Source organism: Protopterus annectens, chromosome 5.part0 (genome assembly GCF_019279795.1).
Source record: "Protopterus annectens isolate FY-2018-M chromosome 5.part0, PAN1.0, whole genome shotgun sequence".
Taxonomy (NCBI): domain Eukaryota; kingdom Metazoa; phylum Chordata; order Ceratodontiformes; family Protopteridae; genus Protopterus; species Protopterus annectens.
This window is the reverse complement of record NC_056735.1, coordinates 1,663,117,768-1,663,136,276: the sequence shown is the minus strand read 5'-3', so window position 1 is coordinate 1,663,136,276 and position 18,509 is coordinate 1,663,117,768. Positions and strand designations below refer to the sequence as shown.

Genomic DNA, 18,509 nt, shown 5'->3' with positions numbered 1-18,509 from the left:
AGATACAATGCAGGTAAGGCCTGCTTTTCTACAATGGAATACAAGGTACTTTTGTAAAGTGCTTATACTTTTCCCCTGTATGTTGTACCCAGCCCTGTTACTCTTGCTCATACTAACACCGGACAAGATACAAGCACAGACTGTTACTCCAGTATTGGTAGTATGAAGCACAGACTGTTACTCCGGTATTGGTAGTATGCATCCTGCCATTTTATTTTATGTGGCACATTATCTTGGATAGTAGTGCACCAGATATCCAATGCCATATTTGTAAAAACTACAACCCTGGGTAGGAAGAAATTTTACTGAATGGTGCTGTGTAAAAAAATGAACATTCAGAAATAACTGCATGCTGTTTTAATCTCTTAAAACTCTGCATACCTATTACTTTATCAATAATACATACGCTTTTGTTCTGTTAAAGAAAATTAATCAATTTCTGAATACTAAGCATCTGAAACAGATATTACATGTTCAGTTATTTGACAAGGACACAAATGTTGCTGTTTTGAATCTGGATGAATAGGCTGAGAAAAAAATGAAAGTAATTTTTTATATCAGAAAATCTCATGTAATTTCACACTAGAATAAAGTCCTGTGCCTTTAAAAAACAGTGTGAAATGTGACTTTTTAAAGAGCATTTAATGGTTTTGATTCCTTTTCTTTAGTATAATAATGGAGTTTTCTCTTGTTAAAAGTGCATCAATATGTTATTTCTTTGGCAATCGGATTGAAGACACCAACAAGAATTATACATTAGAGACACAGGTTGAAGTATCTGTGTTTACAATGCATCTTCAATGGGAGGGTATTCTTAAGTTAAGGACATTATTCACCTTATGTAAGTAGTCCTTTACAAAGTTTAACTTGTGAATTATCCTGTTCTGTAGTTATGTTTCATACTCAGTGTGGTATGTAGCTATTCATACAGAGCTAGTTTAAAGACTAAAAGCAGATCTGATATGAGGCAATTATGTACATACATATGTACATACTGAGAGTTAACACACGCTACAGATTTGGGGCACTGAAAACCGCATTAACAATTGTTTTTCGGCAGCTAATACTTTCAGGAGACAGACTGAAAGAAATGGAAAAGATTTAAAGGTGATTTTCCATTGTTGTGGGAAGGATGTGATGGAGATTATTTCACACATTTTTAAGAATTAAATCCAAATTCATGGAGTTCCTAACATACAAGTAATTTCACACTACTCAAAATCATCCGACTTGTACTTTTACTGGGTGGACAACCAGGTAAGCAGACTATTGCAGTGAGCTTTGCAAAGACTACAACTGCGCATCTGCTTTTTCATGGTTCAACATGTCATCACAAAAAAAGTGTTTTTCAGGTCAAATTTAAATGAAAATTGTCAGATTAAAATGCTCCTTGGTGCCATTTTCAGATAAACAGTCTACTAACTATGTCCAGAAACATCAGTGCAGAGACTGATAATGCGTTATATAAGGAGAAGGAAATGAGTAGCACAGAAGTATCAGAAGAAAGGAATAGCATTGCAGATAAGACATGCTTGTCTTATTCTCAGGAGACTGACATGCCATGAAAAACAATAAAATAAAAGCATTTACTACTATATCTTCTAAAATGCTAGCTTAGGTAAAATAGAACCTGGTAATACTTAAGCCAGTTGGCAATTATTTTATTTCATATAAAATGTAATTTTGCTCTGAGTGCATAGGACCTGGATATGAACCATATTACTAGAGTAAAGAAAGGGAGGTCAGGCATCATAACATCATCAATTCACTTTCGGAATATTTATTTGACTACTTTCACTGGAGGAGATATTAAAGAAGTGCTGCATATCTCAATCAAGAAACATCTAACAGGATGCAAACAAAGGAGAAAGACTGGGGACATAGTACATAAGCATGGAATGAAGTGGAAAGCATGAGGGTCATTGTTACATTCATGGAAGTCATGCAGAGGACTGCATGGGGGTGGATATACGCTATTTAAATATGTGTTCTTATCATGTGACTACACAGGGGGAATAGGTAATGTTATATAAATGTATGTACCATAGACAGTACTGCAGGAGGAGTCAAAGCTACTTTTATTATGCTGGTTTGAGAAACCAGTGTGCAGAAATGGGACATTCAGACATTTTATGTATGATATTATATATATGAGTAGACCGAAATTCCAGTTAATCGAATCTTACTTAACTGAGACAACACCACCAAAACATTACTCTAATGAACATTCACGTCACAGGAATTTTAATCCAGGAAAGGAGGCAGTTGGTCAACATTAAAAAACAAACACACTGAAGCATGTCAAACCCACCCAAGTGGAGGTCTTCACCAGCCAGACCCCCCTAACTAAATATACCAACTCTGAGGTTGTGCTATAGTGGGGAAAAGGACACATTTCCCTATGTTGGCCAGCTGCCTCCTGTGGGTTACTGGGCAGTACTCCCTGTCCCTATCACAAAGCCCAACATCTCCAATAGTTAGCTTCACAGTCTATGGGCCCTATCCTGTGTGGCTCTTGAAAGCACTCCCTATCACAAGCATCTCCAATAGTCAGTTTCGCAGTCTATGGGCCCTGGCCTCTGTGTCTCTTGACAGTATTCCCTGTCTCTGTCTTTGGCACAAAAGTCAGTATATCTCCGTCTGCCTCTATCTCTGGCATACTTCTCAACTTTCAAGTGAAGGAAATGTGGACAAAGCTAAAAATAATGGAAAAAAAGCTAAAAATAATAGGGAAACAAAGACCAAAAATCCAAGACAAATTTTAAATATGTTATTTTTCTAAACTTAGAAAGTTGCTAGCATTACAGGTTCCATTCTAGCATGCATTTTCTGAAGGATATAAAGTGCAAAACTCAAATGAATGTCATTATTTAGTGACCTCAATCCTCAATAATTTCACAGAAAACTACACATTTTATGAGGAATGGACCAAAAATATGAAGCAAAAATCTGGACATTCTGCAAAAATCTGGACAGTTGGGAGACATGGTCTCTGGCCTTCATTTTTATAGGAGGAGGGTGTGACCTCCTCCACTTTGGACAAGTGCGTGGAATCCTCCTACCATAATGTTTTCACACTGCAGCCCCCACATACCCCAATTAATCACTAGGGGGTATTATAATAAATGACCCCCCCAACTTACAAATGTGGTGATGAACATCTCATGGCTCTGGCAAAACCTATGTCAGCTGGATCATAAATTCTTGGCATACAGTTATTCTTACTATATTGTTGATGGCAATTTTCCCTGACAATGATGGATTCCTTGATTAATCAAGCATCAAACACACCTAAGAGCAGTTATATGTGTATGTTTTAAGACTTCTACCTCATGCAAACTTGTCCCTTATTACATCTGCCAAACCTTCTCTAAAAAGTAAAAGATCTGCTGGTGTATGCAAATCTACTATGCATTCCACAGTGATTTCATGGATCATTTGGTTTATTTTATGGAGATAAAAATATTTTTTAGTTACATCTGTTATGGGGTTCAAATGGCTGATATTACAATTTATTTGTTGTTACCTGGGGCATCATACAATACAGCACTGTATTGTAGCATGTAGCTGAAGAGGGCCCCACAAATTTATTTAAGTTTAAGGTTATAGAATGTTTAATAGAGGGGGAATGTTTGTGAGATTTTAGGACTATAGATGAACAACATGAGATTAGATGGATAATTACATTACATGCTGACAAACATCCTGGCCTAAATGGGAAGGTGCCCTTAAGACCTGTTCTTAAGGCCCGTAACTTCTTTAAATGAGTTTTAATTGCTTACTGGGGTTAATTAATTATGACATCATGTGATTTTAATTGAGTATATGAGTGTATATAAAGGATCTGTTTTAGTTTAGTACTGTGAATGGTCTGAAGAAGTGCTCCACTGAGTATGAAAGCGCTTACAGAAATAAAGTTGTCTTCTACGTTTCTATTCTATGCCGTGGATGGTCTGGTGTGCTGTTCTTACAGTATATGTAGCTATTTATTTATTTGTTTTTTTATTTTATTTTACTGCAGTAGGTAGATCTCAACAGTCAAATCAGCATTCTTCACATACTAATGGATATTTGTTTTCCACTGTAATATACAATTACATTTTGTTTTCCACTATAACACACAATTAAAAATGGCATGTTTTAAACACAGTTATTTGTTTACTTTAGCAACCATAAAATGACTGGATTTATACAGCCGGTCAGTGCAGTAACAATAATCAGTCTATTTACTTGTTGCAGCATCTAACTATTAATTTACCCAGTTTGAAGCACATCATTATTGTATATCACCATGACAATCAACATTGCTATCTTTAATAACTGATTTACATTCTATTGCAATTTCATTAAGTTTGCGTGCATTAATAATGTTTGATAAATAAATTTCATATTTATTGTCTTGGAAAAATTTAATACACATATATAAAAAGAAATGCATAGTATATTTTTTAAAGTCATTCTTAAATATCATTTGTCTGCCAAAAGTCACACTGTACATTTCAGTTCCTAACTGAAAGCTTCTGATTTTTTATGCAATCACCTTTAGCTGCACAGTATGTTTTTTTTAAATAATCAAGCATTCATCTACCAAAAACTCAGACTGTATATCTCAGTTGACAATTAACCATATAATATATATTTATGCACAGCCACCTTTAGCTCACTGTTTCTTCACGTTTTTCTCAAACAACCACCTATTCAGCCAATTTGGTCAGAACAGGGTTTCTTTCTCGACTGCCTTCCCATAAATTATTTTTATCCTCTTTTGCTGATTTCTTCTACTTCCTGCAGTAACTGATAACTCTGTACCCATGAACAATCCTTACTGCAACAACTTGTATACTTGTACATCTTAGCAATATATTGTAAATACTGAAATAATAGACAGAAACACAGCTGCTTCACACGTCAGTATTTTTGTATACTACAAATAATCTCCATGGTATCCTCGATGTCTCAAACAACCCACTAAACAAGTATAGTGGGTCCAAAAACCTCCCCAGTAGGAGAATGTTAAGAAATTCCACAGAGAATGACAAATGCAAAAATAGCTGCATCCTGACATACATTTTGGATTATCACAGTATCAACAATGTTATTGAAGAAACCTGGGCCATTGTCACAGGAAACCCTTTTCTGATTAACATCTTAGGTGAAGTCCCATCCTTTGTTTACAGGAAGGCCGGGAACATTACAAGTTTTGTTGACTTTAAACTAGACTATATGAGAGAAACACTAAAAGATGTGAAGCTAATTGTACATTTTGTATATTTATACAGCAAGGTTCATTAAGACCAGTGCAGGGGGTGACTGTATCACTACAAACGTAATTTACAGGGCACAGTGCAATTAATGTGATGCATTTTATGTGGGCAAGACTGTAAATAAACTTAAGCATAGGATTTCATGTCATTTGCCAGATATCCGCTCTGGATGTAAAAATAATGCACTAGCCAAACACCTTGCTCTTCATAAAAGACACACAGGCTTTAAGTTCCAGATATTCGATCGGATAGACATGGGTGATCTTGAAGGCGATATCCCAAATATGCTGGAGAAATGTGAACTCATGTGACAATTAAAGCTGAGGAAACCTGGACTAAAACTACTACTGTTCATTTAAAAGTGTACTGGAACTTAGAAAATTGCCACATTGTTTACATGGCTAATTTTATTTTATTTTATTCTTCCAGTTGGCTTTAAATACCATGTTAAATCAGTTTTAATTTAAGTGTATATTTTGTTTCCATCATCGTACATTTTTTTTCTTGTTCTTTTTCTCCACTGTATTCAAAATTATGTGTAATAACAATACTAACGAATTATACAGTGATATTTTTGTAGATAGTTTTTAGGGTTTTTGTACACAGACCTGAAGATGTCTAGAAGGATGAAGGCAATCCCTGTTAACAATAGTCTTTTTTTATAGATTGCCATATGGTCTAAGGTTTATATATTTCCAGCCATGTAGTATAAAATCACAGTCTTAATAATCTGGTTAAATAAGAGATACCACATCATTATTAATTTTATTTAAAGTACATAAGGGTTATATTATTATGACAGCTACTAAGTGGGGCAGGACCAGCTCGAATGTCACACTGATGGGGAAAAGGATGTGAATTTAACTTTGTTTTACAGCAGTATAAACCACTCTCTTGCCTGATTAAAAAGTATATATAAATATATATATATATATATATATATATATATATATATAGTTAGAAAGCTTGTGAGGAAAGTATTACTCTGTTATTTTTGCTTTACTCGGATGACTTGTCTGTGTACTTAATAAAGGATTTTTGACTGGAAACAAACTGCCTACCCTGCTTGGATTACTTTTGAATACTTAGTAATTCTGTATAATATTTTATATATATATATATATATATATATATATATATATATATATATATATATATATATATATATATATAATTTTATTATTTTTTGACTTAGGATGAGTTTAAGTTCGCTACTTCTACTACCATTATCTGATCTGATTAACATACAGTGATTAACTAGATATATATGGATTGAAAATCTTCCAGACAGAGAAGTTTCTTAAACCATTTTTTTATGCTAATGCCATGAGCACGCACGCACATGTGCACACACACAGACACACACACACACACACACACACACACACACACACTGGGATCAAGAAAGGTTACAGCAAGAGGCAAGCCTTTGTTACCACTGGTGATAACCATTTCCAATTTGAGACAGCCCTACCATAATGCTTTACTTCAGACAGGTATAGCATCAAAGTGGGTGTCTCTGTGGTCTAATGCAAATGCTAAAGAGACAAAATTGCTTGGCTGCATAAGGTAGCTTGGCCAATGGAGTTAATTAACACAGACAACAGCTCACATGCACCCATTACTTTCAATGGGTTAGATCATGTTAAAAGTAAGTGACAGGGAGGTTAAGACACAGGTTGTGGTAGGGGATGTGTGCAAGTGGGTATGTGTTTGGCTGCATGTGTGAGTGCATGCAAATGTATTAGTAGTCTGTGTCTGTGTGTGTGTGTGTGTGTGTGTGTGTGTGTGTGTGTGTGTGTGTGTGTGTGTGTCCATGAGTGCAGTGGGTGATAGGGGGCTGTGTGAATGTGTGCGTGTGCGCACATGTGTGCAGGAGTGCAGCAAAGTTGGGTGATAGAGGGCTGTGTGAATGTGTTTGTGTGTGTGTGTGTGTGTGTGTGTGTGTGTGTGTGTGTGTGTGTGTGCGCACGTGCACATATGAGTGCAGTTGGGTGATAGGGGGCTGTGTGGTGTGTGTGTGTGTGTGTGCGTAGGAGAACAGTTGGGTGATAGGGGACTGTGTGTGTGTGTGTGTGTGTGTGTGTGTGTGTGTGTGCACGCACACATGAGTGTAGTTGGGTGATGGGAGGCTGTGTGAATGTGCGTGTGTGTGTGTGTGTGTGTGCATAGGAGAGCAGTTGGGTGATAGGGGGCTGTGTGTGTGCGTGTGTGCACGCACACATGAGTGCAGTTGGGTGATAGGGGGCTGTGTGAATGTGCGTGTGTGTGTGTGTGTGTGTGTGTGTGTGTGTGTATGTGAGTGCATGCGTGTAGGAGTGCAGTTGGTTTATAGAGGGCTGTGTGTACTTGTGTGTGTGTGTGTGTGTGTGTGTGTGTGTGTGTGTGTGTGTGTGTGCACACGTGCATGAGTGTGTGTATGTGTATGCATGTGTGTTTGTGTTTGAGGATGGCTGCCATACCTCTAAACTCTACTAGACAAATTGTGCAATATCAGGGATGGAAGAACACTGGACACCAGGGATTCAGATTATAACCATAATTCACTTAAAACGTTAAGCGAACAGGTTTTACAGCATGATATGTATATAGGGGAGACACTAGACACCAGAGATTTGAAATAATAACCTTACTTAAAAAAATTAATAGAAGAACAGAGAAGCAGCTTTTGTATCCTGTATCCTTGCCACACAAAGCAGCTTATTAGCATTTGCATAGTGTATCCTCTGTTTTACTATGTAATCTTCAATATTATATTAAGCCACTTAAAATAATAATAGAAGTGGGAGTAAGCTTTGAACCTTATACTCATGGAAGTTCATTAACACGGTATAGCTTTAGGCCTCTCTGCTACTACTAGACACCATGGATACTCCCTAAATATATGTCACTTACAAAGTTAATGAAAAACACAGCAAAAATTGTTCAGATCATGTACCTTCAGCACACAAATTAGTTTGCTAGCAGAGAGTGCATCCTCTGTGCTACCACTGAACACCAGCCTTAAGTCTCTTAAAAAAATTTAATTAAAATGGGGGAAAAAACTTCAAACCCTGCATGACTGGCACCAAACGCAGCTCATTAACAATCTAGACATTTAGTTTTCTACATTAACTAGGCAGGACTTGCATCCTTTTGAATTTTCTAAATTATAAGAACTATAAAATCTTAATGTTCGGCATTGACTGACTGTAGCAGTCTGAGTTATGAGGAGCAAAGCAGGGCAAAATCAGGGACAGCTGTGAAGGATGGAGACAGACAACTAACTGATTTGCAGTCACTGAGCCCAAAGCACATGCCATGGAAAACAATGCATGCTATTCAATTCAAATGTGTGCCTTCTATATTTCAAATAATGTACTTCCCTGCTAATAAGTCAGTATATTAAATATCATTTCATCTGCTTTATTATTTTATACATCTTTATTAGACATGATATTAAAAAAGTGACAGACACATACAGTAATAGAAAAGAAAACAAACCGTACTGACATTCCTTTTGTTATTTTCATGCAGAACACATTTTAACAACATTCATTTACTCCATTATTTCATAAATTGTTCAATTCCTGCCTTCCCTTAAATTTTACCCTTCCTTCCAAACATGCCTGTATGTGTTGTAAACATGTCTGCATGTGTTGTTCCTACAAATGCCATTTATTTCTATGTAAATTATTACTTCTTTTTTTTCTAAAGATCTGACTTCCAGTTTGTTTGTCTCCTTTACAAAGTTCAGCACTCTAGTTATAGTTGCTGTTGATTTTGATTTCTGTTTTCTAATAAACTTAGTAAGGTCTTAACATGTCTAGGCAATTCAGATCCTATATCCCAGCTCAGAAGAATCATTTCATTAGGTACAACCATTTGTTCCCTGATATTTCTGACAAAATATTCAGGAGGGAATTTTTAAATCTGCGCGCTTGTTGCATTCCCAAAAAATATATTCCCAGTTACATCTCTCTTTCCCTTCACACTTCCAGTACTTGCTTTTCTGCCTGAGGAACAATTCTCTGAAGTCTGCTTGGGATACAAAATTGCCTATGTAAACACTTTCAAGCACAAAAACGTAGTTGCATACTTGGCACTTTGTTGCATACTTGGTGGCTGTATTTATGTCCTTCCATTGTTCCTTTGTATATTGCCTGTCCATCCTTTCTCTTCACAATCTTTTCTAAGCTTCTCTGATTGATTACTATAGTTATCATGCAATATCTTACAAGTCCTACCAATTATCTCCTTTGTAAAAGCAACTTGTTCTCTAAATTAAAAGACACTACCAGTGCTGGTCTTTTATTTAAACAATCTCCTGGCACTTTCTCTTTGCTTACACTCTGTTATCAAGTTGCTGTTAGAGAAGGTTGTCTACAACCTGCAGTCCAAACTTCTGCTTAGCCTCATCCCACTAATTTATCTTTCCCTTTGTAGTTATTTGCTCCCAAAACTTGGTTCCTTCCCTAAAGTTCTTTTTTTTCTAAATTCCAGGTCCCACATATCTACCTTCTATGTTCCCTACTTCCAGTTATCCTCATTGACAAAATCTCCTTTCCCGTGTTGGTTTAATTTTTTTATAATACTTTTTGCTATTTTATGAATATAATACTATGTGTGGTTGTTGTTATTCTCTGTCAGGACCTGCATCCAAAATCCTAGTCTCTCCTTATTTCTTAAACTCCCCCTCCCCTGTTTCATCATCATCATCTCTTTCCACTTTAACTTATAACCTTCTGCTTTTGTTTTGTATAAGAACCTTAATCGCATAACTCTAAAATATCCCTTCAAATCAGGTAATGCTGAACCACCTTTTTCTGAGGAGAATCATCTTATCACAGATAACATTTTCCTTCCTCCCCAACCAAATACATTTCTTTAACTATTTATTAATTATTATCTACAACTTCTCCTGTTGTTGATAAAAATTTGCCAGACCTGTATATAAAACTAAAGGGACTAGAAACATTTTCATTGCTTGTATCTTACTATTCCTGTCAATATCCATAATCAAGAACTTCTAATGTCTCATTTTTTTAATATATTTTGTTTAGTCTCTTCCCACATATCCTTAGCTGCCATAATAGAATATTTTTAATCCATACACGTAAATATTTCATCCTATTATGTACCACAAACATGGGAACTGCTGAACCAATTCATGTGTAAGTATACAGTTTATTGTATTCTGCTTTAGCCTTTGTTTTATCTTCATATATTTTATATCCTGAAAAGACATGAAACTGTTTTGAAATATTCCACAGCACCATAATATCTTTTTCTGGATTTACCAAGTAAAACACAGTATTATCTGCACATAAAGCTAACTTTTCTTGATTACACCAACTATATCCTTGAATTTTGTGAGTCCCTTATTTTCTTTGATAATGGATGCAAGTATAAAGTAAATAAAAATGAAAGAGGACACTGCTATTTTGATCCTCTGTTCAAACATGGCTTGTTGGAGGATCCCACCTACCTTAACGCATGCCTCAGAGTCTTCAAAAATCCCCGTAATCAACTCTATAATTCTATATGGGAAGACAAATGGTATCATTAACAAACTCACAAACTCCCAGCTGAATGCTGAATGCCTTCTCTGCATTAAGGCCTGCCTGCCCTTGCAGCATTTTCTTATACTCTGTTTCCCCTTGGATCATTTCAGGTAATGTTGTCAGATGTTTGCCACCCGAAATACTATGCAGTTTGGTTTACATTAAATATGTGTTGCATTCTAGTAAAGTACTGCTATCACTTTTCTGTGTTTATGGCACAATTTACTTGTTTCATGCCATGATAAAAAATCCACAAACATCCTGCCAGTAAATATCAAGATGGTATGAGGATATGTCTAGCGAGTCACTTATCCTAATAAATTTGCAGTGGGTATGCACAAATGTAGGTGCTAAAATAGCAGCAAAAACATTTCTAAAGCAGAAACTGTTATTTATGCCCCTAATCAAGAAACAAATAAATGTATAAGAAAAGTTTTGGACTTAACAAGAAAATGTCAAATTGTTCTAGCCTTACACCAGTCAGTAATTATATTAAGTAATCTGGTACATACTCGTAGTTTCTGTTCATTTTGTGACTCCTTAATTATGTAAGAGAAAGGCATTCAAATCACTAGCATTTACCAGCAAAATAATTATGCATAAGGTTCTAGGTACAGAGATTATGATAATATACAGTGGGGTCTGTATGTTTGAGGGGATGCAGATTTTACATAAACAAACCACATGTTCAAGATTCATCCTCATTTCTAAACAAAAAATGTATATAGTTTAGTTATGCAGACAGTGAACTTCTAACATCTCACTCCCAACAGACTTCATATTCATCTACACAATTCAGACCAAATTTACTTTTACATATTCTTCACATACTTTAAGTTCTGTAATAAATTATGAAAATGTACTACAAGGTGTGATCCTATTACCTCCTTCTAATCTTCTGACGCCCATGGGCCACCCATGTCTGACCTCGTCTGTCCATAATTATACTATATATACAAACACATACATATCAGGACCTGTGATTCCTGAGAAAGGTTACTATTCACATTTTATTCTCTAACAGCCCTTTTCCCACTGCAATCCATGGTTCAAAATCACTGTAAAATATATATATTTTAAAAATTAGATTGGTTTCCTTTTTTAAATAATAATTTGCACAGCCCTTCTATCTGATTTTAATACTTGCTACTGCATCCTTTTCTTTATTTCCTGAACAGCATATCTCACTTCTGTAATGTTTAGTTTTAGTACCCATTTATATACTTTCCCCTCTCATCTGCTACAGTCATCACATTGGTACCCTTAAACAATATTACTAACAATTCCTACTCGAAATAGAGTGTTCTTTTTACTTAACATGCTATTCAGCCTCTTATGTAGCAAATTAATTACTTTTCACTTTATAAACATTCCCTTGCTTAGAGCAGAGCACTCGTTATTCCCATTAGACTTCATTCACATTTGTATACGACTCATCAATGGCTTAAAAAAATAATTACAAAATTATCTCCTTGCGGTAATATTATAGCAACTAGTAACCAAAAAGTCCAAAAGGAACAAACAAGACATGCTAAAATGTATAAGCGCTTTTGTCCTTCACTTCAAGGAAAAAGTGCTTAACTGCTGTTTCATTTTTATGTTTTATGGAACTATTAAATTCATTTTATTGCAAGTTCCTGTGTGTTCCTTTTGGTCTTAGTGATTGTTTGTGAACTATTTGTATATTATAGTAACTGACTATACCTTTCTGAAACATGGTGACAGTACTTTATACAACAACAATCAAGCTACAGGGCTGCAACTATGTTTATTTGAACACTTAATGACAGGATTTTTGTCCCACTGCAGGAGTGCCTTATACCTGATTTTATATAACTGCACCAAAATCATGTGCCAGTTGTCATCATCTACTGAAAAAACAGTTACATAATCAAAACACATATGAAATTATTACAATGCTCTTGCTATGGTTTTACCAAAAAGTCATGAAGCGCTTGCATATTTCACCTTTTAAAAGTATACATTTAAGCTGCATTTTATGATCCAGTTACATTATTTCATTAACTCAAAGCTGTAAGCCATCCATTATTAGTTAAGGTTCTCATATGCATGAAGATATTACAGAATGCTGCTTTTGAGTTCCTTCTGCTGGAGTGTTTGCCAAAAAATTGATGTTTACTTTTGTTTATTTGCCTATTTACTTGCAAACTCTAAGACATTATTTATGTGCATACATACATATATACAAGTAGCCATACCTGTAGATATCATATTTAAACATTGCTGTAATTAAAAAGAGTTAAGCATGTCCACACAGTTTTGCACCCTCTTCCATAGTGCCCTCCATTCCTGCACAGAATACACACTAACACATTTTATCAGAAACATTTTAGTAGGTTCATAAGCACTTACTAGGCTACTGGTCAGTGAGAATCTTAAGAATCCTAGCCTTACATTCACTTTGTAGTTTATAGCCCTTATATTCTACATACAAATAACCCAGAGATGGGCTGGACAAGGATATTATAGGACATTTGCATACTTTAATACCTCTTTTTAGTGCCACTCCATCTGCCCCCAGCAAAAACAGACATCATCCATCAAGTGCTGTATCAAAGTGCCTCTTTCTCTCCACAATGTCCTAACTAATGCAGATGAAAGACAGGTGTGTCCCAGTATGGCACTATCCTGCTAGTAGAGGCTGTTTCCCCATTTGTCCTACCTTTACCCCCCCATACATACATGCACACACACACACACACACACACACACACACACACACACACACACACACACACACACACACTCTCACACTCACACACACACATGCATACATATATACATACATACACACATATACACACTCTGAATGCAAAGTATGGTTAATGACTGCAGTATGCAATTTAAATTAAACCAGTTTATGTTGGCTTCCAAACCACAGGATTCTTCAGAATTTCAAAGGGCAGTACAAGAAGAGAATTAACTTAAACTTATTTTATGACATGAACCAGGGCACCAAGCTTCCACAACATTGCAAAAATGAAGAAAAACAAATGCCTGCTCAGCTGAGAAGCCGTAATACTACTTTATTCACAATAAAAACAAATAAAAATAGATAAAAAACATGTGTATTAAGTGCTTTCACCCCTTATAGGGCTTCTTTAGAGTCAACATGTTAATCAGACATTCATTTTTTATTTCCTAAGCAGCATGACATCATACCCTGAGAAAACATCCCCTAAAAAAATACATTCTTAAAAATCTCATCTAACTGCAGTATATACATGAAATTTACTATCTAACTGATGGTTAATGAAAAATAAAACAAATCAGACTCTGCACGACTCTCTTTTACCATAGTGTAATAAAAACACTACTAAAACATATGCATACAGAATGAACATCTTAAAAATTTGCAACATCCAATTTGTGTCACTAGGTGGCATACTTTTAGTTATATAACTTGCCCTTCTCTTTAGAATGGTTTTAATTGATATGCAGTCATTGATCCCTGGGCTTTTGTGGGCACTTAATCTTATTTACCATTCAACCTCTCTGATCTCTACTTCTAGCTTAGGGTCATCCCCCCTCACATCAACCTTCACTTTGTCTATAATGAAAAACAGGAACTTTTTAAAATTCCTGCATTGTGTACTGTGCATATACAAGGAAATGACACACTATGCTCCTAATGTCTTGGACATGTTCTGAGATCCTTTCTTTTAATTTTCTAACAGTTTTACTGACGTAAAACGCCAGACATGCCATGAAAGATGCAACATATACCACACATTTTGTCTCACAGTTACATCTGCCAGGGCATTCCAAATTCTTACAGAAGCCAGGGATAGAAAGGTACATCATTAACATGTTGACTCTGAAGAAGCCCTATAAGGGGTGAAAGCACTTAGTTCACATGTTTTTTATATATTTTTATTTGTTTTTATTGCGAATAAAGTGGTATTACTGCTTCATAGCTGAGCAGGTATTTGTTGTTCTTTTATAACATGCTTACTAGTTGTTTAATTTTTGCATATTATCCAAAATGAATTATGACTGAATGTACTATGGATTCTTACCAAGAAATTGTAAATTAACAGGTGCAGGAATTATTATATGCTCTTTCATTCATTGTTTGATGTTTTGGTAAAATACCATCATTGAAGAATCAGGGACAAAGTCAAAATAATGGAGGTGGGTGAAGGCAAAGTCCCCATACCAGAGACATGTTTTAAGACTAAGAACTGCAATACTCTAATCAGTGGCATTACTGACTGACTATAATCCTCAGTGATTTACTAGAAAATCAATTTTTTTTAGAGAAATAGGGCAAAAATGTTGGCAAATTCAGGGAGGTCTACAAAATTAGGGAGATTAAGAGATATGATCCACAGTAGCAAACAATATGCAAGGGACTGGCTTTCACTTTACTGCCAATGCAAAGTGTCATGGTTATGGAACTTTAGTTGCTTCTTTGGTTTCATGTCATATTAGGTGTTCTAGATATAGAATCATATTTTAATTGTCCTCCAAGTTTTGCAGAAAATATGTCAACCTAAAAATCTAGGACATTTTTGCTAGTTTCAATTTTTATCAAATTACATCCAAACAGGAAGCTTTCTGGAAAAAAATATAGAGGGACATGTAGTAACCACTACTTATTTGTTATTAACAATCCAAATTCTATGCGGATACCATGAGTTTCCATGCTTAATATATATTGTTTTACTCTTTCCTCTAAACTGTCTATCATAAGTCTCCAACCTCTCAACTGTATAAAATATATTTTTACTCTGCTCTTCATACTATTTATTTTCTGGAAAATAAATGATTGAAGTTACTAAATCATACCTCTCCAGCATACCTCATTACGAGGAATATTCTTTGTTTTTAGTCTTGAAAGTCCATATTCCTCCCTGTTTAACATAAACAGTCTGCCACGCATTGGGTGCTATTTTTTTAAGCTATTATCCGTTGTAACTAATATTATTTTTAAACTACTATCCATGGTAACTAATACTGAATCACATTGAGTCATCAAATATATTTTTATAGGTATAAATAATTTATTTAACCAGGCTGGCAGCTTTCCAGTTAAAGTTGTTAGCAAGTTGTTAGTAAGTATTCCACATTTTGTCGATTTGTTCCACATTAATAGGAGGAAGTGTACCACAATTTGGAGTTGGAAAACTGAGAAATATGCACGAAATAATGAGATTTTAGTTTCAGACTCCATAAAATGCATGCTAATGCAAAACCTGTTACTCTACCAACTTTCTAGGTTAATAAATAGATTTTTTAAAATCTTTTCCTGTTTTGGGGCCCTTTTTCCCCCACTATAATTTAGCCCAGAATTATTGTGCTATGAGTTTGAGAAGTATGCTTTCCACATGTAGGATAGACTCACTTGCTTCTAGGGTTGCCACTTTTTCAAATGCTCAAAGTTGCAAATGTTTAATAAAAATGTTAGATTTTGCATACCCACAATAATTACTAAATACTGGACTTCATCTACTTTGCCAAAACAAAAGCTTATTATTATTACAGAATTTGGATTGTTTTTTTAATATTCAGAGGTTTCCGATACAAAAGTATTATTTTATGTAAATGTCAAAGGAAACATGAGGAGATATTTTTCTCCAAAAATATCAGGATATTTGCCATTGTTTATGTTTTTAGCAGGACCCAGATGCCAATAGGGACTGTCCTGCATAAAGAAGGCTGGCCGTAACCCTACCTGTCCTGGGGCACAAGATGTGGACATAGTTCTCATCCAATGAGGGAGAACTTACAACAGACTCGGTGACAAATCCAGAAGTAATAAGTGACACTTAAACATTAGTGCTATCATCCTGAATCATTTTCAGTATTAGAAAATGCGTTTAAAACGTTTTCGGAAGTAAAAGAAGTCAATAGCTATTGATTGTCATCAAGTGTAAGTCACAAACTTTTCTCAAAAAGTCACCAGTTTTAGGAGGAATTACGAATGACAGAGCTACAATTCGAGTCAAAATCAGAACAGTATGGTGTCTGGAAAGGCTACTTCAGTTACCGGTTAAGAAATAAATAAGTAATCCTTCGTTCAGGGAGTTACGCAAGTGAAAGGCACGAAACCTTGCTCCCTTCTTTGGAGTTACTAGTTTCTGTTTGAAATGCACCCTTACTTTTGAATATACACCTCGCTAAGTATACCCATCAGCGACTCAAGTCACCCATTCGTTACGTTACGTCTCAACTTAAAAAAAGTTACTGCACTTGCTCTTCAAAAGATAGCAAGCCTCATGCACATGCAACACCTTGCCCCGCAGCTGCAAAATGCAAGCTGCCATATGTTAGTACACAACCTCCTAACCACAACACTATCGAGCGCCTCCTATTAAAAGTTAGGCAGATTTGGCTGGAAGCAGCCAGGTATGGCTTCTTTGTAGACTACCTTGAGATTGAAGCAGTTTCTTTACCAAAGTTAGACTTAGTGCTTCGTTTGTTTAGGACGACCCTAAACCGATGCACACATTTCCTGAATTCTAACAAGGCTCAGTCCAACAGTATTTTTCATTTATGCGCTTCAGAACGAACTGCGCTGAACTTAACCTGCAGGAAAATAGGTATTTATGTCTCTCACAGAACAAGCAATCTGACGTCAGTTTCGAAGAAATGCTTTGACACAAAAAAATACCGTGTGTACTGCAAATAAGAAATGTTCGCCCTCCAAGAGATTAACAACTTTACATATTACTGCTAGTGTAATCACCAAAACACGTCCAAAAGAAAAGGTGAACTCTGTTTCACTCCGTTTTAACGCAACCCACCTTTTCTGTTTTCTTACCGCAGTTCTCACTACACTACCTCAGATGAGAAACTCCATAAAGGTGAAGCTAAACTTGTGAAGAACGTTTTCATAGACTTCCACAGTCCCTCGCGCCACACAGAGCCCATTCTAGAACAGTAAATCCCCCAAGTTCACGCATAGAGTTATGCAGGAAAACAATTACCCTTCATTCTTCACAGCGCTGCCTCTGCGTTCCTTCTTTTACCTGTAGCAAGCATTTGCCTTTCTTTTCTACCTTGCAAAGGTCAACGTACTGTTCAAAAATCTTTAGGAGTGTCTAAGAACCGTCACTCGTCAGGTGAGACTGTCTTCTCCAGATGAGTGTGTCGGTACAGGGGAGGGGTGTGACTTTAAAAGAGTAGGTTTCGGGGGGGGGGGGGGTAGCGATTTTGACAATGACTGAAAAACATAGCTACTTAAACTGTAGCTCCTTTTACCTGAGAAGAGCAAGGAGGCTTGGCAAAAGTTGGAAGAGAATCTTTTGATCCTTTAGTGTTGCAATAAAACGACGCATACCTCTCAAATGTCCTTGATTTTTCTGGGACGTCCCTGGTTTTGACTCAAATTTTATCTCTGCTCCTTTAATCTCTTCTAAAAACTGGTGACTTGGAAAAAAGTGAGTGTATTTCCCTTAATAAACAATGACAATAATTAGAGTCATAGATTTTTATGTAAGAAAATGCGTGCAAATTCACATTCTCTTATTTTCTAAACGTTTCACGTTAACAGTATTAATATTTGAACAAGTGTCCCTGATTATTTCTGGGTTTGTCTCTGATTCCGTTGAGATTTGTTCTTATTTGGTTGAGAGCTATTGAAATGAGCACTGGTGAGATTTCGTGCACTTACAAGGTGTCGCTAACTTGTAAGCTACATTTAACTCCAGGCATGCTGATAATATAGTAATACCTG

General features: G+C 35.8%; 1 protein-coding gene across 1 annotated transcript in view; it reads right to left on the bottom strand.

The window, feature by feature from the left end:
* KCNJ15 (potassium inwardly rectifying channel subfamily J member 15) overlaps window positions 1-17,906 on the bottom strand; it is a 340,530-nt gene extending 322,624 nt beyond the window's left edge. The window contains exon 1 of the mRNA XM_044071449.1: window positions 17,761-17,906. The gene's annotated coding sequence lies outside the window, so the exon portion shown is untranslated. The remainder of the gene's footprint in view (window positions 1-17,760) is intronic.
* Window positions 17,907-18,509: the final 603 nt, after the last annotated feature.